This window comes from Loxodonta africana, chromosome X, assembly GCF_030014295.1.
Source record: "Loxodonta africana isolate mLoxAfr1 chromosome X, mLoxAfr1.hap2, whole genome shotgun sequence".
Lineage (NCBI taxonomy): Eukaryota > Metazoa > Chordata > Mammalia > Proboscidea > Elephantidae > Loxodonta > Loxodonta africana.
In genome coordinates, this window is record NC_087369.1 from 91005240 (window position 1) to 91030379 (window position 25140).

Sequence of the window (25140 nt, forward strand, 5' to 3'; positions counted from 1 at the left end):
TGCCAAAGTTAGCCCTTGGCAAAATTATAGTGCAGTAGATAGTTGGTCTTCAATAGCTCCACTCTTTTTTGGAATTTTCCTTTTCCCAGCTTTTGGCATCCTGTCCTACCAAAATACTCAGTTCCCTGGTAATGCTCCTCCCCTTTCCTTTTTTGGTTACTATTAAAACATGTCATCACAGAATTTTGTTGTGTAGATGTGATCTTGCTTGTCTCTGGACAGTCCAACCTCATTTCCCTATAAAACATATCAATTCTATTACGTGTTTCTCTCAAAATGCTTTTTTCTGGAGTCAGCCAATCTGTTAGATACTGGAGGAAAAATATAAGGGGACCACTTATATAAAAATCATCCTTTGTTAATTTTTTATTGTGGTAAAAAACACATAACATAGAATTAACCATTTCACCCATTTTAAAGTGTATGGTTCAGAGGGATTAATATAAAGTAGGGCAACGATCAGTACTATCTTGTTCCAGAACTGTTTCATCACCACAGAAGAACACCTCTATTATACATTTCCTTCTCCCCCAGCCCCAGACAACCATCAGTATTCTCGTTGTTTACGTTTTGGCAGTTTGGGGCAACTTATGTAAATGGAAGTCTACAACATGTGGCCTTTTGAGTCTGGTTTCTTAGTATAGTATTTTCAAGGTTCACTCATGTTGAAGTATGTATCAGTATGTCCTTCATTTTTATGGCTGAATATATTCCACTGTATCTATAGACCACATTTTGTTTATCATCTGTCATTTTGTAGACGTTTGGGTTGTTTCCACCTTGTTGTTGTTGTTGTTAGGTGCCGTCGAGTCGGTTCCGACTCATAGTGACCCTATGCACAACAGAACGAAACACTGCCCAGTCCTGCCCCATCCTTACAATCCTTGTTATGTTTGAGCTCATTGTTGCAGCCACTGTGTCAATCCACCTCGTTGAGGGTCTTCCTCATTTCTGCTGACCCTGTACTCTGCCAAGCGTGATGTTCTTCTCCAGGGATTGATCCCTCCTGACATGTCCAAAGTATGTAAGACGCAGTCTCGCCATCCTTGCCTCTAAGGAGCATTCTAGCCGCACTTCATCCAAGACAGATTTCTTTGTTCTTTTGGCAGTCCATGGTATATTCAATATTCTTCGCCAACACCACAATTCGAAGGCATCAAGTCTTCTTCGGTCTTCCTTATTCATTGTTCAGCTTTCACATGCATATGATGCAATTGAAAATACCATGGCTTGGGTCAGGGGCACCTTAGTTTTCAAGGTGACATCTTTGCTCTTCAACACTTTAACAAGTTCTTTTGCAGCAGATTTACCCAATGCAATGCGTCTTTTGATTTCTTGACGGCTGCTTCCATGGCTGTTGATCGTGGGTCCAACTAAAATGAAATCCTCTACAACTTCAATCTTTTCTCTGTTTATCATGATGGTGCTCATTGGTCCAGTTGATTTTTGTTTTCTTTATGTTGAGGTGTAATCCATACTGAAGGCTGTGGTCTTTGATCTTCATTAGTAAGTGCTTCAAGTCCTCTTCACTTTCAGCAAGCAAGATTGTGTCATCTGCATAATGCAGGTTGTTAATGAGTCTTCCTCCAATCCTGATGCCCCATTCTTCTTCATATAGTTCAGCTTCTCGTATTATTTGTTCAGCATACCAGTTAAATAGGTATGGTGAAAGAATACAACCCTGACGCACACCTTTCCTGACTTTAAACCAATCGGTATCCCTTTGTTCTGTCCAAAAAACTGCCTCTTGATCTATGTAAAGGTTCCTCATGAGCACAATTAAGTGTTCTGGAATTCCCATTCTTCGCAGTGTTATCCATAGTTTGTTATTTGGAATAGTTCGTGTATGAATATTCATGTACCATTTTTTGTTTGAACACTTATTTTCAATTCTTTTGGTTATGTATCTATGAGTGGAATTGCTGGATCATGTAGTAATTCTATGTTTAACTTTTGGAAGAACTGCCAAAATCTTTTCGACAAGGGATGCACTATTCTACATTCCCACTAGCAATGCACAAAGGTTCCAATTTCTCCACATCCTAGCCAACACTTGTTAGTTTTGTTTTTCTGATAATAGCCATCCTAGTGAGTGTGAAGTAATATCTTCTTGAGATTTCGATTTGATTTTTCACTAGTGTCTAATGAGTTCAGCATGTTTTCTGTGCTAATTGTCCATTTGTACATCTTCTTTGGAGAAATGTCTATTAAAATTCTTTGTCAGTTTTTTAAATGGGTTGTCCGCCATTTTTTGTTGTTCAGTTGGAAGATATATATTGTCAAGTCAATTCTGACTCATAGTGACCATTTAGGACAGAGTGGAACTGCCCCATAGGGTTTACAAGGCTGTAATTTTTTTTAATTGTGTTTGAGATCAAGGTTTACAGAGCAAATTAGTTTCTCATTAAATAATTAATACACATATTGCTTTGTGACATTGGTTGCCATTCCTGTGACGAGTCTGCACTCACCCCTTCTTGAACTTGGGCTCCCCATTTACCTTCATCCAGCTTTCTTGTCCCTTCCTGCCTTCTGTCCTTGTCCCTGGGCCAGTGTGCCCATTTAGTCTCGTACACATGGTTGACCTACATGTATTATTGTTTGTTTTATGGGACTGTCTAATCTTTGACTGAAGGATGAACCTCAGGAGTGACTTCATTACTGAGTTAAAAGGTTGCCTGGGGTCATCCTTTTGAGATTTCTCCAGTATCTGTCAGGCCAGTAAGTCTGATCTTTTTGTGAGTTTGAATTTTGTTCTATATTTTTCTCCAGCTCTGCCTGAGACCTACTGTGATCCCTGTCAGAGCAGTTGTTGGTGGCACCATCTAGTTTTGCTGGACTCAGCCTGGTGGATGTCGTCGTAGTTGTTGTCCATTAGTCCCGTGGACTAATCTTTCCCTTGTAACTTTGGTTTTCTTCATTCTTTCTTGCTCCAAATGGGGTGGGGCCAGTAGACGTATCTTAGATGGCCACTCACAAGCTTTTAAGACCTCAGATGCTACTCACCAAAGTAGGAAATAGAATAGTTTCTTTATAAACTATAATATGCCAATTGAGCTAGATGTCCCCCAAGACCATGGTCTCCAGCCCTCAGCCCAGTATTTCGGTCCCTCAGGCAGTTTGGATATGTCTATGAAGCTTTGATGACTTCGCCTTGGTCAAGTTGTGCTGACTTCCCCAGTATCGTGTACTCTTACCTTTCACCAAAGTTACCACTTATCCATTTTTGTCTATTTAGTGTTTTTCCCTACCCACCTCTTCCCTCCCTAGTAACCATCAAAGAGTGTTTCTTTTTGTGTGTAAACCTTTTCATGTGTTTTTATAATAGTGGTCTCATAGAGTATTTGTCCTTTCATGATTGACTTATGTCTTAGTCATCTAGTCCTGCTGTAACAGAAATACCACATGTAGATGGCCTTAACAAAGAGAAACTTATTTTCTCACAGTCTGGTAGGTTACAAGTCCAAATTCAGGACGACGGCTCCAGGAGAAGGCTCTCTCTCTCTGTCGGTTCTGGAGGAAGGTCCTTGTCTTCAATTGTCCCCTGGTCGAGGAGCTTCTCAGGTGCAGGGACCCCAGGTTCAAAGGATACTCTCTGCTCCTGATGCTGCTTTCTTGGTGGTATGAGGTCCCCCACTCACTGCTTGCTTCCCTTTCCTTTTATCTCTTTAGAGATAAAAGGTGCGGCAGGCCACACCCCAGGGAAACTCCCTTTACATTGGATAAGGGATATGACCTGGTAAGAATGTTACAATCCCACCTAATCTTCTCTAACATAAAATTACAATCACAAAATGGAGGACAGGCACAGAATACTGGGAATCATGGCCTAACCAAGTTAGTACACACATTTTGGGGGCGGGCACAATTCAATCCATGGCGACTTATTTCGCTCAGCATAATGCCCTCCAGATTTACCCATGTTGTGTGATATTTTGCAGATTCATCATTGTTCTTTATTGTTGCATAGTATTCCATTGTGTGCATGTACCATAGTGTTTTTATCCACTTAACTGTTGATGGGCGCTTAGGTTACTTTCATTTTTTTGCTATTGTGAATAATGACACAACGAATATGGGTGTGCATATGTCTATTTGTGTGACCACTCTTATTTCTATAGGATATATTCCTAAGAGTGGGATTGCTGGATAGGATGGTAATTCTATTTCTAGGTTTTTAGAGAAGTGCCATATCATTTCATAAAATGGTTGTACCATTTTGCATTGCCACCAGCAGTGCATAAAAGTTACAATCTCCCTGAAAAGTCTCCATTTGTTATTTTCTGTTTTTGTTTTTTTTTTTATTCGTGCCAGTAATGTCTGAGTGACCTGGTATCTCATTTTAGTTTTGATTTGCATTTCTCTAATGGCTAATGATCACGAGATTTCTTCATGTGTCTGTTAGCGACCTGAATGTCTTCTTTGTGAAGTGTCTGTTCATATCCTTTACCCATTTTTTAATTGGATTGTTTGTTTTTTGTTGTAGAGGTGATGGATTTTCCTGTAGATTTTAGAGATTAGACCTTTGAAAGATATGTCATAGCTAATTTTTTTTTCCAGTCTGTAGGTTCTCTTTTCACTCTTTTAGTAAAGTCTTTTTTTTTTTTTTTAACTTTTATTGAGCTTCAAATGAACGTTTACAAATCAAGTCAGACTGTCGCATATAAGTTTATATACACCTTACTCCATACTCCCACTTGCTCTCCCCCTAATGAGTCAGCCCTTCCAGTCTCTCCTTTCGTGACAATTTTGCCAGCTTCCAACTCTCTCTATCCTCCCATCCCCCCTCCAGACAGGAGATGCCAACACAGTCTCAAGTGTCCACCTGATATAATTAGCTCACTCTTCATCAGCATCTCTCTCCTACCCACTGTCCAGTCCCTTTCATGCCTGATGAGCTGTCTTCGGGAATGGTTCCTATCCTGGGCCAACAGAAGGTTTGGGGACCATGACCACCGGGATTCCTCTAGTCTCAGTCAGACCATTAAGTATGGTCTTTTTATGAGAATTTGGGGTCTGCATCCCACTGATCTCCTGCTCCCTTGGAGGTTCTCTGTTGTGCTCCCTGTCAGGGCAGTCATTGATTGTGGCCGGGCACCAACTAGTTCTTCTGGACTCAGGATGATGTAGGTCTCTGGTTCATGTGGCCCTTTCTGTCTCTTGGGCTCTTAGTTATCATGTGACCTTGGTGTTCTTCATTCTCCTTTGCTCCCGGTGGGTTGAGACCAATTGATGCATCTTAGATGGCCGCTTGTTAGCATTTAAGACCACAGATGCCACAATTCAAAGTGGAATGCAGAATATTTTCATAATAGAATTATTTTGCCAATTGACTTAGAAGTGCCCTTAAACCATGGTCCCCAAACCCCCGCCATTGCTCCGCTGACCTTTGAAGCGTTCATTTTATCCTGGAAACTTCTTTCCTTTTGGTCCAGTCCAATTGAGCTGACCTTCCATGTATTGAGTATTGTCCTTCCCTTCACCTAAAGCAGTTCTTAGCTACTAATTAATCAGTAAAAAACCCTCTCCCATCCTCCCTCCATCCCCGCCTCGTAACCACAAAAGTATGTGTTCTTCTCAGTTTATACTATTTCTCAAGTTCTTATAATACTGGTCTTATACAATATTTGTCCTTTTGCCTCTGACTAATTTCGCTCAGCATAATGCCTTCCAGGTTCCTCCATGTTATGAAATGTTTCACAGATTCGTCACTATTCTTTATCGATGCATACTATTCCACTGTGTGAATATACCACAATTTATTTAACCATTCTTCCGTTGATGGACACCTTGGTTGCTTCCAGCTTTTTGCTATTGTAAACAGAGCTGCAATAAACATGGGTGTGCATATATCTGTTTGTGTAAGGCTCTTATTTTTCTAGGGTATATTCCAAGGAGTGGGATTTCATTCTATTTCTGTTTAAGATAAAGCCAGATAGATTTCCAAAGTGGTTGTACTATTTTACATTCCCACCAGCAGTGTATAAGAGTTCCAATCTCTCCGCAGCCTCTCCAACATTTATTATTTTGTGTTTTTTGGATGAATGGCAGCCTTGTTGGAGTGAGATGGAATCTCATCGTAGTTTTAATTTGCATTTCTCTAATGGCTAATGATCGGGAGCATTTTCTCATGTATCTGTTAGCTGCCTGAATATCTTCTTTAGTGAAGTGTGTGTTCATTTCCTTTGCCCACTTCTTGATTGGGTTGTTTGTCTTTTTGTGGTTGACTTTTGACAGAATCATATAGATTTTAGAGATCAGGCGCTGGTCGGAGATGTCATAGCTGCAAATTCTTTCCCAGTCTGTAGGTGGTCTTTTTACTCTTTTGGTGAAGTCTTTAGATGATTTTTAGGAGCTCCCAGTTATCGGGTTTCTCTTCGTCATTTTTGGTAATGTTTTGTATTCTGTTTATGCCTTGTATTAGGGCTCCTAAGCTTGTCCCTATTTTTTCTTCCATGATCTTTATCGTTTTAGTCTTTATGTTTAGGTCTTTGATCCACTTGGAGTTAGTTTTTGTGCATGGTGTGAGTTATGGGTCCTGTTTCATTTTTTTTGCAAATGGATATCCAGTGATGCCAGCACCATTTGTTAAAAAGACTATCTTTTCCCCAATTAACTGACACCGGGCCTTTGTCAAATATCAGCTGCTCATATGTGGATGGGTTTATATCTGGATTCTCAATTCTGTTTCACTGGTCTATGTGCCTGTTGTTGTACCAATACCAGGCTGTTTTGACTACTGTGGCTGTATAATAGCTTCTGAAATCAGGTAGAGTGAGGCCTCCCACTTTCTTCTTCTTTTTCAGTAATACTTTGCTTATCCGAGGCTTCTTTCCATTCCATATGAAGTTGGTGATTTGTTTCTCTATCACATTAAAAAAATGACATTGGAATTTGGATCGGAAGTGCGTTCTATGTATAGATGGCTTTTGGTAGAATAGACATTTTTACTATGTTAAGTCTTCCTATCCATGAGCAAGGTATGTTTTTCCACTTAAGTATATCCTTTTCAATTTCTTGTAGTAGAGCTTTGTAGTTTTCTTTGTATAGGTCTTTTACATCCTTGGTAAAATTTATTCCTAAGTATTTTATCTTCTTGGGGGCTACTGTGAATGGTATTGATTTGGTGATTTCCTCTTCGATGTTCTTTTTGTTGATGTAGAGGAATCCAAGTGATTTTTGTATGTTTATCTTATAACCTGAGACTCTGCCAAACTCTTCTATTAGTTTCAGTAGTTTTCTGGAGGATTCCTTAGGGTTTTCTGCATATAAGATCATGTCATCTGCAAATAGAGATAATTTTACTTCCTCTTTGCCAATCCGGATGTCCTTTATTTCTTTGTCTAGCCTAATTGCTCTGGCTAGGACTTCTAGCACAATGATGAATAAGAGCGGTGATAAAGGGCATCCTTGTCTGGTTCCCGTTCTCAAGGGAAATCCTTTCAGGTTCTCTCCATTTAGAGTGATGTTGGCTGTTGGCTTTGCATAATAGATGCCCTTTATTATGTTGAGGAATTTTCCTTCAATTCCTATTTTGGTGAGAGTTTTTAAAGGGGTGTTGGACTTTGTCAAATGCCTTTTCTGCATCAATTGATAAGATCAAGTGGTTTTTGTCTTTTGTTTTATTTATATGGTGGATGACATTAATGGTTTTTCTAATATTAAACCAGCCTTGCATACCTGGTATAAATCCCACTTGGTCATGGTGAATTATTTTTTTGATGTGTTGTTGGATTCTATTGGCTAGAATTTTGTTGAGGATTTTTGCATCTGTGTTCATGAGGGATATAGGTCTATAATTTTCTTTTTTTGTGATGTCTTTACCTGGTTTTGGTATGAGGGAGATGGTGGCTTCATAGAATGAGTTGGGTAGTATTCCGTCATTTTCTATGCTTTGAAATACCTTTAGTAGTAGTGGTGTTCAGTCTTCTCTGAAAGTTCGGTAGAACTCTGCAGTATAGCCATCCGGGCCAGGGCTTTTTTTTTGTTGGGAGTTTTTTGATTACCATTTCAATCTCTTTTTTTGTTATGATTCTATTTACTTGTTCTACTTCTGATTGTGTTAGTTTAGGTAGGTAGTGTTTTTCTAGGAATTCATCCATTTCTTCTAGGTTTGCAAATTTGTTAGAGTACAATTTTTCGTAATAATCTGATATGATTCTTTTAATTTCAGTTGGGTCTGTTGTGATGTGGTCCTTCTCGTTTCTTATTCGGGTTATTTGTTTCCTTTCCTGTATTTCTTTAGTCAGTCTAGCCAATGGTTTATTGATTTTGTTAATTTTTTCAAAGAACCAGCTTTTGGCTTTGTTAATTCTTTCAATTGTTTTTCTGTTCTCTAATTCATTTAGTTCAGCTCTAATTTTTATTATTTGTTTTCTTCTGGTGCCTGATGGATTCTTTTGTTGCTCACTTTCTATTTGTTCAAGTTGTAGGGACAGTTCTCTGATTTTGGCTCTTTCTTCTTTTTGTATGTGTGCATTTATCGATATAAATTAGCCTCTGAGCACTGCTTTTGCTGTGTCCCAGAGGTTTTGATAGGAAGTATTTTCATTCTCGTTGCATTCTATGAATTTCCTTATTCCCTCCTTAATGTCTTCTATAACCCAGTCTTTTTTCAGGAGGGTATTGTTCAGTTTCCAACTATTTGAATTCTTTTCCCTAATTTTTCTGTTATTGATTTCTAGTTTTATTGCCTTGTGGTCTGAGAAGATGCTTTGTAATATTTTGATGTTTTGGATTCTGCAAAGGTTTGTTTTATGACCTAATATGTGGTATATTCTAGAGAATGTTCCATGTGCGCTAGAAAAAAAAGTATACTTTGTGGCAGTTGGGTGGAGAGTTCTGTATAAGTCAATGAGGTCAAGTTGGTTGATTGTTGTAATTAGGTCTTCCGCGTCTCTATTGAGCTTCTTACTGGATGTCCTGTCCTTCTCCGAAAGTGGTGTGTTGAAGTCTCCTACTATAATTGTGGAGGTGTCTATCTCACTTTTCAGTTCTGTTAAAGTTTGTTTTATGTATCTTGCAGCCCTGTCATTGGGTGCATAAATATTTAATATGGTTATTTCTTCCTGGTCAATTGCCCCTTTTATCATTATGTAGTGTCCTTCTTTATCCTTTGTGGAGGATTTAAGTTTAAAGTCTATTTTGTCAGAAATTAATATTGCTACTCCTCTTCTTTTTCGCTTATTGTTTGCTTGATATATTTTTTTCCATCCTTTGAGTTTTAGTTTGTTTGTGTCTCTAAGTCTAAGATGTGTCTCTTGCAGGCAGCATATAGACGGATCGTGTTTCTTTATCCAGTCTGAGACTCTCTGTCTCTTTATTGGTGCATTTAGTCCATTTACATTCAGCGTAATTATAGATAAGTGTTTAGTGTTGTCATTTTGATGCCTTTTTATGTGTGTTGTTGACAATTTCATTTTTCCACTTACTTTTTTGTGCTAAGACGTTTTTCTTTGTAAATTGTGAGATCCTCATTTTCATAGTATTTGATTTTATGTTTGTTGAGTAGTTACGTTTTTCTTGGCTTTTATTTTGAGTAATTGAGTTGTTATACCTCTTTGTGGTTACCTTAATATTTACCCCTATTTTTCTAAGTAAAAACCTAACTTGTATTGTCCTATATTGCCTTGTATGCCTCTCCATATGGCAGTTCTATGCCACCTGTATTTAGTCCCTCTTTTTATTATTGTGATCTTTTACATATTGACTTCAATGATTCCCTGTTTTAAGCATTTCTTTTAATTAATCTTAATTTGTTTTTGTGATTTCCCTATTTGAGTTGATATCAGGATGTTCTGTTCTGTGACCTTGTGTTGTGCTGGTATCTGATATTATTGGTTATCTGACCAAACAATTTCCTTTAGTATTTCTTGTAGCTTTGGTTTGGTTTTTGCAAATTCTCTAAGCTTGTGTTTATCTGTAAATATCTTAATTTCACCTTCATATTTCAGAGACAGTTTTGCTGGATATATGATCCTTGGCTGGCAGTTTTTCTCCTTCAGTGTTCTGTATATGTCATCCCATTCCCTTCTTGCCTGCATGGTTTCTGCTGAGTAGTCTGAACTTATTCTTATTGATTCTCCCTTGAAGGAGACCTTTCTTTTCTCCCTGGCTGCTTTTAAAATTTTCTGTTTATCTTTGGTTTTGGTGAGTTTGATGATAATATGTCTTGGTGTTTTTCTTTTTGGATCAATCTTAAATGGGGTTCGATGAGCATCTTGGATAGATATCCTTTCGTCTTTCTTGATGTCAGGGAGGTTTTCTGTCAGCAGATCTTCAACTATTTTCTCTGTGTTTTCTGTCCTCCCTCCCTGTTCTGGGACTCCAATCACATGCAAGTTATCCTTCTTGATAGAGTCCCACATGATTCTTAGGGTTTCTTCATTTTTTTTAATTCTTTTATCTGATTTTTTTTCAACTATGTTGGTGTTAATTCCCTGGTCCTCCAGATTTCCCACTCTGCATTCCAATTGCTCGAGTCTGCTCCTCTGACTTCCTAGTGCGTTGTCTAATTCTGTAATTTTATTGTTAATCTTTTGGATTTCTACATGCTGTCTCTCTATGGATTCTTGCAACTTACTAATTTTTCCACTATGTTCTTGAATAATCTTTTTGAGTTCTACAACTGTTTTATCAGTGTGTTCCTTGGCTTTTTCTGCAGTTATCCTAATTTCATTTGTGATATCTTTAAGCATTCTGTAAATTAGTTTTTTATATTCTGTATCTGATAATTCCAAGATTGTATCTTCATTTGGGAAAGATTTTGATTCTTTTGTTTGGGGGGTTGGAGAAGCTGTCATGGTCTGCTTCTTTAAGTGGTTTGATATGGATTGTTGTCTCTGAGCCATCACTGGGAAACTAGTTTTTCCAGAAAATCCACTAAAAAAAAATGCAGTCAGATCCCTATCAGAGTTCTCCCTCTGGCTCAGGCTATTCAGATGTTAATGAAGCCGCCTGGGGAGGGTGGGGGAGGGAACAGAGAGATAGGAGAGTAGCACCTCAGAATATAGCCAGAGTTGCTTGTCTTGCTTGGAATGACTATTATATCTGAGATTCTCGTGGGCGTGTCACCTATGTGTGCTGGCTGTGTGGAGATTGCCCCCGGGGGGTCTGGCCCGCTGGAGTCACGGTCAGATCCTCCACTTCCAGCCCCACGCCCAGCGTCAAGGCTCCCCTACTGGGACGATGCCCTCTCGACTCCAAAATCAGTCGCTGCCTCCCGGGGACTTCTCGTCCCTCCAGCCGCGTGACCGTGCCGCCCCCGAGAACCAGTTGGGCCTCCTCCCGGGGTTAGTTCAGATGGGTGGAGCAGCTCCCCGTGCTTGTGCCGTGACCGAGTGTCCCGGCTGGGACGCTGTTCTCCCTGCTCCAATACCAGTCGCTGCCTCCCGGGGACTTCTCCTACCGGCTGCGTCCCACGCCGCCCGTGCGACCCGGCTGGTCCCTTTCCTGGGGTTAGTTCAGGGGGGTGGAGCAACTCTCCGTGTTTATGCCGTACCTGCGTCCAGTCCAAATCCCTGCGGGATGGTTCCCCGGCTCGGATGCTGCTCTTTCTGCTCCAAGACCAGTCACTGCCTCCCGGGGACTTCTCCTACCGGCTGAGTCCCACACTGCCTGTGGAACCGGCTGGTCCCCCTCCCGGGGTTAGTTCAGGGGGGTGGAGCAGCTCTCTGTGCTTGTGCCGTACCTGACTGGTACGCTGGCTCCAGGCTCTGGAAACAATTGCTGCTTCCCCATATTAGTTCGTTCTCCATCTGTAAATCTGTGTTTGTTGTTCAGGGTTCGTAGATTGTTGTGTATGTGATCGATTCACTTGTTTTTCCGTGTCTTTGTTGTAAGAGGGATCCGAGGTAGCGTCTGCCTAGTCTGCCATCTTGGCTCCGCCCCCCATCTTTCTTCTTTTTAAAGCATATTTTGGCTATTAAGGTCCCTTAAATTTTTTTTTATAATTTTTATTGTGCTTTTAAGTGAAAGTTTACAAATAAAGCCAGTCTTTCACACAAAAACTCATATACACCTTGCTTCACACTCCCAATTACTCTCCCATTAATAAGACAGCCCATTCTCTCCATCCACTCTCTCCTTTTATGCCCATTTCGCCAGCTTCTAACCCCCTTCACACTCTCATCCCCCCTCCAGGCAGGAGACGCCAACATAGTCTCAAGTGTCCACCTGATCCAAGAAACTCACTTCTCACCAGCATCCCTCTCCAACACATTGTCCAGTCCAATCCATGTCTGAAGAGTTCGCTTCGGGAATGGTTCCTGTCCTGGGCCAACAGAAGGTCTAGGGCCATGATCACCGGGCTCCTTCCAGTCTCAGTGAGACCATTAAGTCTGGTCTTATGAGAATTTGGGGTCTGCATCCCACTGCCTTTCCGCTCCCTCAGGGGTTCTCTGTTGTGTTCCCTGTCAGGGCAGTCATCGGTTGTAGCTGGGCACCATCTAGTTCTTCTGGTCTCAGGATGATGTAGACTCTGGTTCATGTTACCCTTTCTGTCTCTTGGGCTCCTGATTGCCTTGTGTCCTTGGTGTTCTTCATTCTCCTTTGATCCAGCTGGGTTGAGACCAATTCATGCATCTTAGATAGCTGCTTGCCAGCGTTTAAGACCCCAGATGCCACTCTTCAAAGTGGGATGCAGAATGTTTTCTTAATAGATTTTATTATACCAAATGACTTAGATGTCCCCTGAAGCCATTACCCCCAGAACCCTCCCCCTGCTACGCTGGCCTTAGAAGCATTCAGTTCATTGAGGAAACTTCTTTGCTTTTGGTTTAGTCCAGTTGTGATGACCTACCCTGTTTTATACACTGTCTTTCCCTTCACCTAAAGTAGTTCTTATCTACTATCTAATTAGGGAATGCCCGCCTCACACCCTCCCTCCCCCCCCCATAACCACAAAAGAATGTTTTCTTCTCAGTTTAAACTATGCACTGGGTTTTTGGTTTTTCTAAAGTTCTTATAATAGTGGTCTTATACAATATGTGTCCTTTTGCAACTGACTAATTTCACTCAGCATAATGCCTTCCAGGTTCCTCCATGTTATGAAATGTTTCACAGAATCCTCACTGTTCTTTATTGATGTGTAGTATTCCATTGTGTGAATATACCATAATTTATTTACCCATTCATCCGTTGATGGGCACCTTGGTTGCTTCCATCTTTTTGCTATTGGAAACAGAGCTGCAATAAACATGGGTGTGCATATACCTGTTCGTGTAAAGGCTCTTATTTCTCTAGGATATATTCTGAGGAGTGGGATTGCTGGATCTTACGGTAGTTCTATATCTAGCTTTTTAAGGAAGTGCCAAATCGATTACCAAAGTGGTTGTACCATTTGACATTCCCACCAGCACTGTATAAGTGTTCCAATCTCTCCAAAAACAAAATTTTTTTCCAAAATTTATTCTTTTGTGTTTTTTGGATGAATGCCAGCCTTGTTGGAGTGAGATGAAATCTCATTGTAGTTTTCATCTGCATTTCTCTAATGGCTACTGATCGTGAACATTTCCTCATATATCTGTTAGCTACCTGAATGTCTTCTTCAGTGAAGTGTCTATTCATATCTTTCGACCATTTTTTACTTGGGTTGTCTTTTTCTAGTTGAGTTTTGCAGTATCATGTAGATTTTAGAGATCAGGCACTGATCAGAAATGTCATAGCTAAAAACTTTTTCCCAGTCCGTAGGTGGTCTTTTTACTCTTTTGGTGAAGTCATTGGATGAGCACAGGTGTTTGATGTTTAGAAGCTCCCAGTTACCTAGTTTTTTTTCTACATTCTTTATAATGTTTTGTATACTGTTTATGCCATGTATTGGGGCTCCTAACGTTGTCCCTATTTTTTTCTTCCATGATCTTTATTGTTTTAGATTTTATATTAAGGTCTTTGATCCATTTTGAGCTCATTTTTGTGCATGGAGTGAGGTATGGGTCTTGTTTCATTTTTTGCAGATGGATATCCAGTTATGCCAGCACCATTTGTTAAAAAAGGACTGTCTTTTTCCAATTTAACTGTTTTGGGGCCTTTGTCAAATATCAACTGCTCATATGTGAATGGATTTATGTCTGGATTCTCAATTCTGTTCCATTGATCCATGTATCTGTTGTTGTACCATTACCAGGCTGTTTTGACTACTGTGGTGGTATAATAGGTTCTAAAATCAGGTAAAGTAAGACCTCCCACTTTGTTCTTCTTTTTCAGTAATGCCTTATTTATCCGGGTCCTGTTTCTTGTCCATATGACGTTGGTGATTTGTTTCTCCATCTCATTAAAGAATGTCTTTGGGATTTGGATCAGAATTGCATTAAATGTATAGATCGCTTTTGGTAGAATAGACATTTTTAAAATGTTAAGTCTTCCTATCCATGAGCAAGGTATGTTCATCCACTTATGTAAGTCTCTTTTGGTTTCTTGCAGAAGTGTACTGTAGTTTTCTTTGTGTAAGTCTTTTACATCTCTGGTAAGATTTGTTCCTAAGTATTTTATCTCCTTGGCGGCTACTATAAATGGCATTGATTTGGTGTTTTCCTCTTTGGTGTTCTTTTTGTCGGTGTAGAGGAATCCAACTGATTTTTGTATGTTTACCTTGTACCCCGATACACTCTTCTATTAGTTTCAGTAGTTTTCTGGAGGATTCATTATGGTTTTCTGTGTATAAGATCATGTCATCTGCAAATAGAGATACTTTGACTTCTTCCTTGCCAATCTGGATGCCCTTTATTTCTTTATCTAACCTAATTGCTCTGGCTAGGACTTCCAGCACAATGTTGAATAAGACTGGTGATAAAGGGCATCCTTGTCTGGTTCCCGATCTCAGTGGGAATGCTTTCAGGCTCTCTCCATTTAAGGTGATGTTGGCTGTTGGCTTTTTATAAATGCCCCTTATTACGTTGAGGAATTTTCCTTCTATTCCTATGTTGCTGAGAGTTTTTATCATGAATGAGTGTTGAACATTGTCAAATGCCTTTTCTGCATCAATTGATAAAATCATGTGATTCTTGTATTTTGTTTTACTTATATGATGGATTACATTAATTGTTTTTCTAATAATGAACCATCCCTGCACACCTGGTATGAATCCCACTTGGTCAAGGTGAATTATTTTTTTTGTACTTTGTTGAATTCTATTGGCTAGAATTTTGTTCAGGATTTTTGCATCTAAGTTCATGGGGGATATAGGTCTATAATTTTCTTTTCTTGTGGTGTCTTTACCTGGTTTTTATATCAAGGATATGGTGGCTTCATAGAATGAGTTTGGTAGTATTTCATCCTTTTCTATGCTCTGAAATACCTTTAGCATTAGTCGTGTTAACTTTTCTGTGAAAGTTTGGTAGAACTCTGCAGTGAAGCCCTCTGGACCAGGGCTTTTTTTGTTGGGAGTTTTTTTGATTATCTTTTCAATCTCTTCTTTTGTTATGGGTCTATTTAGTTGTTCTACCTCTGTTTGTGTTAGTTTAGGTAGGTAGTGTGTTTCTAGGAATTCATCCATTTCTTCTAGGTTTTCAAAATTGTTAGAGTACAATTTTTCATAGTAATCTGATATGATTCTTTTAATTTCAGATTGTTCTGTTTTAATATTGTGCATCTCATTTCTTATTTGGGTTATTTGCTTCCTCTCCAGTTTTTCGTTTGTCAGTTTGGCCATGGAACAAGAAACTGACAGAGGACAAAGACCAAGGAGAGGTACCTGCTGAGGTCCCTTATCAGCTAACACAGCACGGATTCACCATCTTGGACAATGCAATACTATGCATCGATAAAGAACAATGATGAATCTGTGAAACATTTCATAAGATGGAGGAATCTGGATGGCATTATGCTGAATGAAATCAGTCAGTCAGAAAAGGACAAATATTGTATGAGACCACTATTATAAGAACTCAAGAAAAGGTTTAAACACAGAAGAAAACATTATTTGATGGTTACGAAGGTGGGGAGGGAGGAAGAGGGGTATTCACTAACTAGATAGTAGATAAGAATTATCTTAGGTGAAGAGAAGGACAACACACTACAGGGGAAGTCAGCACAGCTGGACTAAAGCAAAAGCTAAGATGTTTCCTGAATACAACCAAACACTTCAAGGGACAGAGTAGCAGAGGCAGGGGTCTGGGGACCATGGTTTCAGGGGACAACTAGGTGAATTGGCATAACAAATTTTATTAAGATAATGTTCTGCATCCCACTTTGGTGAGTAGCATCTGGGGTCTTAAAAGCTAGGAAGTGGCCATCTGAGATGCATCAATTGGTCCCAGGCCATCTGGAGCAAAGGATAATGAAGAACACCAAAGACACAAGGAGAATATGAGCCCAAGAGACAGAAAGGGCCACATCAACCAGAGACTCCATCAGCCTGAGACCAGAAGGACTAGATGGTGCCCGGCTACCACCAATGACTGCCCTGACAGGGAACACAAGATAGTCCCTGAGGGAGCAGGAGAAAAGTGGGGTGCAGAACTCAAGTTCTAGTAAAAAGACCAGATGTAATGTCTTACTGACACTGGAGGGACTCCAGAGGACTTGGCCCCCAGACTCTGTTAGCCCAAAACTAAAACCATTCCCGAAGTCAACTCTTAAAACAATGATTTCACTGGACTATAGGATATAAAATGATACTGGTTAGGAGTGTGCTTCTTAGCTCAAGTAGACACATGAGACTAAGTGGACAGTTCATTTTACTTGGATCCAGAAGCAACCATGGAAGCAGCAGTCAAGAAATCAAAGGACACATTACATCGGGCAAATCTGCTGCAAAAGACTGCTTCAAAGCCTCTTTGAGGACTAAGGTGTGCCTGACCCAAGCCATGATATTTTCAATCGCTTCATATGCATGAAAAATCTGGGCAATGAATAAGGAAGACTGAAGAATAACTGACACATTTGAATTATGGTGTTAGTGAAGAATATTGAATGTACCATGGACAACCAGGATAATGAACAAATCTGTATTAGAAGAAGTAGCATAGCCAGAAATCTCCTGTGAAGTAAGGATGGCAAGACTTTGTCTCAAGTACTTTGGACAGGTTATCAGGAGGGACCAGTCCCTGGAGAAGGATATCATGCTTGTTAAGGAAGAGGATCAGTGAAAAACAGGCGATGGATTGATACAGTGGCTGCAACAATGGGCTCAAAATAGCAATGATTGTGAGGATTGCACAGGTCTGGGCAGTGTTTCACCCTGTTGTACATGTGGTTGCTATGGTCAGAGCCGACCCGATGGCACCTAAAAATAACAACCACAATCAGGCTTGCAGATGATGATTTTTTTTTAAATAACCCAATACTGTTATTTCTTATGGTTTGATTATCTGTGGAAAGTTGATGGGTTTTTTGTCTTCCTTTATATTACTTTTCCATTCTTTCTTGTACTGAGATACTAAAATTAAATTTAGACCATCATAATTATGCCATAATTACCATGATCATATTTTTCTTCTCATTGGAAATTGGTACCAATTTTTATTTTTCTCAAAACTTTAACAGATGCTCTTTCTATAGTGTCATAAATTAATGTTCAAATGTGTAAAAACATGCAAGCCATTTTCCTGAACTCATGAGGGATGTGCCGAAGCCACTGTTTCACTGCAGTTCATTGTTTCTAAGAATTATCATTTTTTTTTATTGATAATTTTGTGTGAAGGGTTTAATTACTCTCCAACTACCCTCCAAACTGTGATTTTCACTGTCCAGAAGGAACTTGTTGCTTCTGCAAAAAAAACTTTATTTTACATATGAAACATAGAAGACCACAGAAGGGAAGAAACTTGCTCAAGATCATTCAGCAAGCTGGAAACGGATTCAGGAATAAAGCTTCCAAGGCAAATATTTATATAGAAAATGAACAATCATACAGAGTGGGTGCTGAAGACAGAGAGAGAAAAGGGCAAAGCATGAAAAGTCTGAACCTCTACAAGTGATACAGAGGCGAGAACAAATAGAAAGACAGATTATTTAGAAATCAGGCAGGGGACTTCCACTTGCAATATGATGGAGCAGACGTACTTTCCCCTCTGGATACAGCTAAAACTCTGGACACAATACATAAAACAAATATAAGAGACTCTGAAAAGGAGAGAAAAGAAGGCAGACTGCCTGGAAACCCAAGGAATGTCATGGTGATGAGAAAACTGGGTACCAGAGAGATGAAGTACATTTTCCACCACCATACAGGAAGGAACTAGTAAAACTGGAATATTAGCCCATGTAGTTTTATTACAGGATCTACCATGCTCTTCACCACCCTTCAAGATTGAGACTCCAGAAGTCTTTGTCCTATTATCAACTTTCAATTTTGAGGTTGATTTCTTCCAGTCATATTAAACAATCAAGGGGGAGGTAAAAAAAAAAAAAAAAAAACAGCTTTTGGTCTTGTTAATTCTTTCAATTGGTTTTCTGTTTCATTTAGTTCAGCTGTAATTTTTATTATTTGTTTTCTTCTGGTGCCTGTGGGTTTCTTTTGTTGCTCTCTTTGTATTTGTTCATGTTGTAGGGATAATTCTTTGATATTGGCCCTTTCTTCTTTTTGGATGTGTGCATTTATTGATATAAATTGGCCTCTGAGCACCGCTTTTGCTGTGTCCCAAAGGTTCTGATAGGAAGTGTTTTCATTCTCATTGGATTCTCTGAAATTCTTTATTCCATCCTTAATGTCTTCTATAATCCATCCTTTTTTGCGCACGGTATTGTTCAGTTTCCAAGTGTTTAATTTCTTTTCCCGTTATTGATTTCCACTTTTATGGCCTTATGATCAGAGAAGATGCTTTGTAATATTTGGATGTTTTTGATTCTGCTATGGCTTCCTTTATGACCTAATATGTGGTCTATTCTAGAGAATGATCCATGTACACTAGAAAAGAAAGTATAGTTGGTTGCTGTTGGGTGGAGTGTTCTGTATATGTCTACAGGTCAAGTTGATTGATTGCGGCATTTAGATCTTCTGTGTCTTTATCGAGCTTCTTTCTGGATGTCCTCTCCTTCACCAAAAGTGGTGTGTTGAAGTCTCCTACTATTATTGTGGAGCTGTCTATCTCACTTTTCAATGCTGATAGAATTTGTTTTATGTATCTTGCAGCCCTGTCATTGGGTGCATAAATATTTAATATGGTTCTATCTTCTTGGTGTATTGTCCCTTTAATCATTGTATAGTGTCCTTCTTTATCCTTTCTGATGGATTTACATTTAAAGTCTATTTTGTCAGAAATTAATATTGCCACTCCTGCTCTTTTTTGATTGTTGTTTCCTTGATATATTTTTTCCATCCTTTGAGTTTTAGTTTGTTTGTGTCTCTAAGTCTAAGGTGTGTCTCTTGTAGGCAGCATATAGACGGATCTTGTTTTTTTAATCCATTCTGCCACTCTCTGCCTCTTTATTAGTACATTTACATTCAGGGTAATTATGGATAGGTATGAATTTAGTGCTATCATTTTGATGTCTTTTTTTGTGTGTTGACAGCTTCTTTTTCCCACTTGATTTTATGTGCTGATTAAATTTTCTTTATATATTGTCCTTTCCTCATATTTGTTGTTGTTGTTTTTGTTTCTGCTGAGTCTGTATTTTTCCCTTGTATTTTATTTTGATGAGTAGTATAGTTTGTCTCCTTTGTGGTTACCTTATTATTTACCCCTATTTTTCCAAAGTTAAAACTAACTTTTATTTCTTTTTGTTGCTGTATCTTCCACTCCATATGGAAAGTGTATGATTGCATTTCTTAGTCCCTTTCTATTATTTTAATGTTATCTTCTTTTATATAATAACATCACTGTTACCCTGTTTTCTTATTATTATTGTAGTCTTGCTTTTTTTTTTTTTTTTTGATTTCCCTGGCTGGGTTGACTCCGGTTGCTCTGCCCAGTGTTCTAGTCTTGGGTTGATACCTGATATTATTGATTTTCTAACCAAAGAGCTCCCTTTAGTATTTCTTGCAGTTTTGGTTTAGTTGTTATGAATTCCCTAAACTTGTGTTTATCTGGAAATGTCTTGATTTCACCTTCGTATTTAAGAGACAGTTTTGCTGGATATGATTCTTGGCAGGCAGTTTTTTTCTTTCAATTTTTTAAAGATGTCATCCCATTGCCTTCTTGCCTGCATGGTTTCTGCCTAGTATCTGAGCTTATTCTTATTGGCTGTCCTTTGTAGGATTTTTTGTTTATCCCTCGCTGCTCTTATTTCTCTCTTTATCTTTTGTTTTGGCAGGTTTCATTAAAATATGTCTTGGTGACTTTCTTTTAACATCTACCTTATGTGGAGTTCAATGAGCATCTTGGATAGATATCTTCTCATCTTTTATAATATCAGGGAAGTTTTCCACCAACAAATCTTCAACAATTTTCTCTGTATTTTCTGTTATCCCTCCCTGTTGTGGTACTCTAATCACTCATAGGTTATTTCTCTTGATACAGTCGCACCTGATTCTTAAGATTTCTTCATTTTTTAAATTCTTTTCTCTGTTATTTCTTCAAATATATTAGTGCCAAGTGATTTATCTTCGAGTTCAGAAATTCTAACTTCTACTTGCTCAATTTTTCCCCTCTGGCTTTCTATTGAGTTGTCTAATTCTGTAATTTTATTGTTAATCTTCTGAATTTCTGATTGCTCTCTGTCTATGGATTTTTCCAGCTTATTAAACTTTTCATTATGTTCCTGAATAATCTTTCTGAGTTCTTCAGTTGCTTTATCTGTGTGTTCCTTGGCTTGTTCTGCGTATTGCCTCATTTCCTTCCTGATGCCTTGAAGGGTTCTGTATATTAAACTTTTGTATTCTGCCTCTGGTAATTCCAGGAATGCACTTTCATCTAGAAGATTCCTGGATTCTTTGTTTTGAGAGCCTGTTGAGGTGATCATGGTCTGTTTCTTTATGTGACTTGATATTGACTGTTTTCTCTGAGCCATCTATAAGTTATTGTATTTTTTAATGCTTGCTTACTGTGTCATAGCTGCTTGCTTTGTTTTGTTTTGGTATACCCCTATGGGTTGCTTGAGTGAGCTAGCTTGATTAATTTCGCCTTTGGAGCTCTGACATCCTGTCCCCAGATGGCTAGAGCTGTTATCTGGTATATCTGTCTAGAAGTCTGTTCAGTTTTCTTGTATGAATTCAGCTCAGGTTTCCAGGTAGCTGATCATCAACTGTGTAGTACAGGCTCTGTCCTACAGTCTTAGAGGGGCAGGGGTGTTTGGCATATATACTGGTACCTGACTGCAGCAGGGGGTCACACTCTGAACAAGGCAGGGTGCTGAGAACCGACCCCCAAGTGCCTCTGAGGAAAATGTGTCTCTGTTCCCTAAAGCATGTTGGTCGGTATGTTTTGCAGATGGACCCTGGGCAACAAAAGTTTTTGGTTGTAAGGACTGGGAGGTACCAGTTATCTTTGGACCCCTGTTGCAGGTGGCTGGGTGACCTGAGTGGAGCTACCAGTCCTTAGGTCCCTGATGTGGGTAGGTGAGGACCTTGTTTAATAGGCAAAGCAATGTCAAAGGTCAAACACCCACCTCTCCACTGCACAGCTGAAATGGTTGGAGTTTGCCAGCAAGGGCCTATTCTCCCGAAATAGGCCCACACAGGTCCATGCAGAAGGGAAAGGTGCTCAAGGTCCACAGACAGTTTATGTCTGGACAGGAGCCTCTTCTATCCTGAGCTCCCTCAGTTAATGGAGCTAGGAAATTATCTTTTCCCCCCAATTGCAAATTTTTTTCCTTCCCCAAGGCCGGGAGCATGGCTCTAGGTGCTCACCAGGGTCTATCTCAGGCCCAGGGATTCAGACGCTGAAGCTCACTTGGGGGTGTGGGGGACACGGTAAAATATATGCAAGTACTTAGCTTTTGCCAAGAACACTGTTCTCCTCAGGTTTCAGAGGTGTGAGTGGGCTGTGTGGCTGGCTGCTTCTCCCTGAGGAAACTGCAGCTGAACGCTAGTACCAGCCCACCACCACCACCGCCACTACTCCAGGAATGGTGCTTGAGTGTTCCCCGCCATTCAGGTCCGGTAACTCCTCTCCACTTCTGAACGGGCTCTTCCTCCCCCTGCCCCTCAGTTCATTGTCTAAGCTTGCCTTTGATGTTCAGGGCTCCCAGCTTGTCACAAATATACTTGTTTCACTTGTTTTTTCGGGTCTTTGTTGTAAAAAGGGCTCGCTGGAAGCATCTGTCTATTCCGCCATTTTGGCTCCACCTCCAGTCCCTTAAAATTTGATATGACTTATAGCAGTGGCTTTTCCATTTCTGCACATCATGCTGTTGGGATTTTTTAAGTGATTTTTTATTGTGTTTTTGGTGAAAGTTTACACAGCAAGTTAGGTTCACATTTAACAATCACTACATGTATTGTTCAGAGATATTGATTACACTTTTCAGAATGTTTTAACATTCTCATCAGTCCCTTTCTGGATGCTTCACTTTTAGTAATCTGGTTTGCCTGTCCTCTATCCTTTCATTTTTGCTTTAGAGTAATTGTTGACCTTTTTGTCTCATATAGGTGATTTTTTAAAGTTGCCCTGTACTCACTGGTAAATGTTCTTGATTTTATGAGCCAATGTGTTATTTAGCTAAAAGGTGCCCCCAAGGGGTAATGTAGGTTCAAGTTTTATAGAGTATCTCATGGTGATAGTTTTGGGAATCCTCTAGTCTCAACCAGTCCAGGAAGTCCGGACTTTTTAAGAATTTGAGTTCTTTTCCACATTTTTCTCCCCTTCTGTTAAGATCCATCTATTGTGGCCCTGATCAGAATTGTTGTTAGTGGTAGTCACGCAAAATTTAGTTCTTCTAGTCTCAGGGTAGATGAGGTCATGGTTTATGTAAACTGTTAGTCTTGTAGACTAGTTTCTTCTCTGAGTCTTTGGTTTCCTTCTTTCTCTTTTCCTCCTTCTGAGATGAGACTGATAGTTGTATCTTAGATGGCTGCTTGGTAGCTTTATGACCCCAGACGCTACTCACCAAACTAGGATGTAGAACATTAATTATGTAAACTATATTATGCCAGTTGACTGACTTGTCCCACAAGACTATAGTTCTAAGTCTTCAAACCCAGAAATCCAATCCAGCAAGGTGTTTGGTTATATCTAAGAAGTATCTATAACTGTGCCTTCTATGTGCTTTATTATATATATGAACATGCATGCATGCACACACATGTATATGCATAGGCATATGGCTATATGTATATGTGCACACATATGCATACTTATACACTTATATGCATACATAGTACATGTGTAACCATACATATATATTTTGGTTGTTACTGTTTTTGTAAAATTATATATTGTCTACCATTTACCAAAAACAACCTGTGTGTGTGTACTTCTTAGTGACACCATTTACTTTGGTCAAGCTGTGCATACTTCGCCCATATTCAGTGTTTCATTTTCCATCACCAAAATAACAAATGTTTATTATCTAAAGAGTTATTCCCCCTCTCCCCAACCATGTCTTTCTGGTAACCTCTAATGAATGTTAGTTTTTGTATATATACATATTTTTGACTCTTCATAAAAGTGGAATCATGCAATATTCGCCCTTTTGTGATTGACTTATTTCATTCAGCATAATGTCCTCCAGATTCATCTACATTACGTTTTGAGGACTCATCATTATTCTTTATGGGTGCATAATATTCTATTGTATGTATGTACCACATTTTGCTTATCCATTCATCTTTTGATTGGCACTTAGGTTGTCTCCATCTTTTTACTAGTATTGTGATTAGTGCTGCAATGAACATAGATATGCGTATGTCTGGTTGAGTCACTTCTATTAGGGTCGTTGGGGTTTTTTATAAAGTTTGCATTGAATCTGTGTACAATTTGGGAAGTATTGCTATTTAAAAATATTGTCTTCCAAACTGTGAACATGGAATATTTTTCTAATATCTTCTTAATTTCTTTCAACAATATTTTATAATTTTCAGTATACAAGTCTTGCATCTCCTTTGTTAAATTCATTCATAAGTATTGTATTCTTTTGGATGCTATTGTAAAAGCACTGTTGCCGTCAAGTCAATTCCAACTCATAGCAACCCTATTGGACAGAGTAGAACTGCCTTCTAGGGTTTCCAAGGAGCGGCTGGTGGATTTGAGCTGCTGACCTTTTGGTTAACAGGGGAGCTCTTAACCACTGTGCCAAATGTAGGCTTCAAAAATATAGATTTCTCTCTGAACACTGTTTTTACTGCATCACATAAGTTTTGGTACTTTTGTTGTTGTTGTTTTCATCTGTCCCAAAGAATTTTCTTTTTTCCCTTTTTTCTTTGACTCACTTGTTGTTTAAGAGGGTGTTGTTTAATTTCCACATATTTGCGTATTTACCAGTTTTTCTTCTGTTATTGATTTCTAGTTTCATTCTATTTTGATCAGAGAAGATACTTTTAAGGTTTCCATTTTTTAAAAATTATTGAGAATTTTGTGTGTGTGTGTGTGTGTGTGGCTTAACACAGGCTCTATCCTGGAGCATGTTCCATATACAGTTAAGAAGAATTTTATTCTACTGTGTTGGATGCAGTGTTCTTTGCCTGTCTCTTAAGTCTAGTTGTTTTATAGTGCAGTTCAAGTCCTTTATTTCCTAATTGATTGCCTAGTTTTTCTATTAATTGTTGACAGTGATGTTTTGAAGTTTCCAACTATTATTGCAGAACTGTCTATTTCTCCCTTCAATTCTCTCAATGTTTGCTTTGTATATTTTGGGTATCTGCTGTTAGGTGCATACATTTGTAATTATTATAGCTTCTTTATGCATTGACTCTTTTACCAATTTATAATGTACTTTGTTTTTGTAACAATTTTTGACTTAAAGTCTGTTTTGTTTGATATTAATATAGTCCCCTTGCTATCTTTCGGCTACTGTTTGCATGGAATGACTTTTCCATTGTTTTACTTTCAACATATTTGTGTCTTTGAATCTAAAGTGACTTTCTTGTAGACAGCTTTTTGTCCATTCTGTCATTCTCTGACTTTTAATTGAAAAATTAGTCCATTTACATTTAAAGTAATTACAAATAAGGAAAATTTTACTTCTGCTATCTTGTTATTTGTTTTCAACGTGTCATGTTTTTTTCCTCAATTACTCCATTACTGCCTTAATTGGTGTTTGATTTTTTTGTAGTGTGCCACTTTGATTCCTTTTTTCTTTATTTTTTCTTTTTATGTGTAGTGGTCA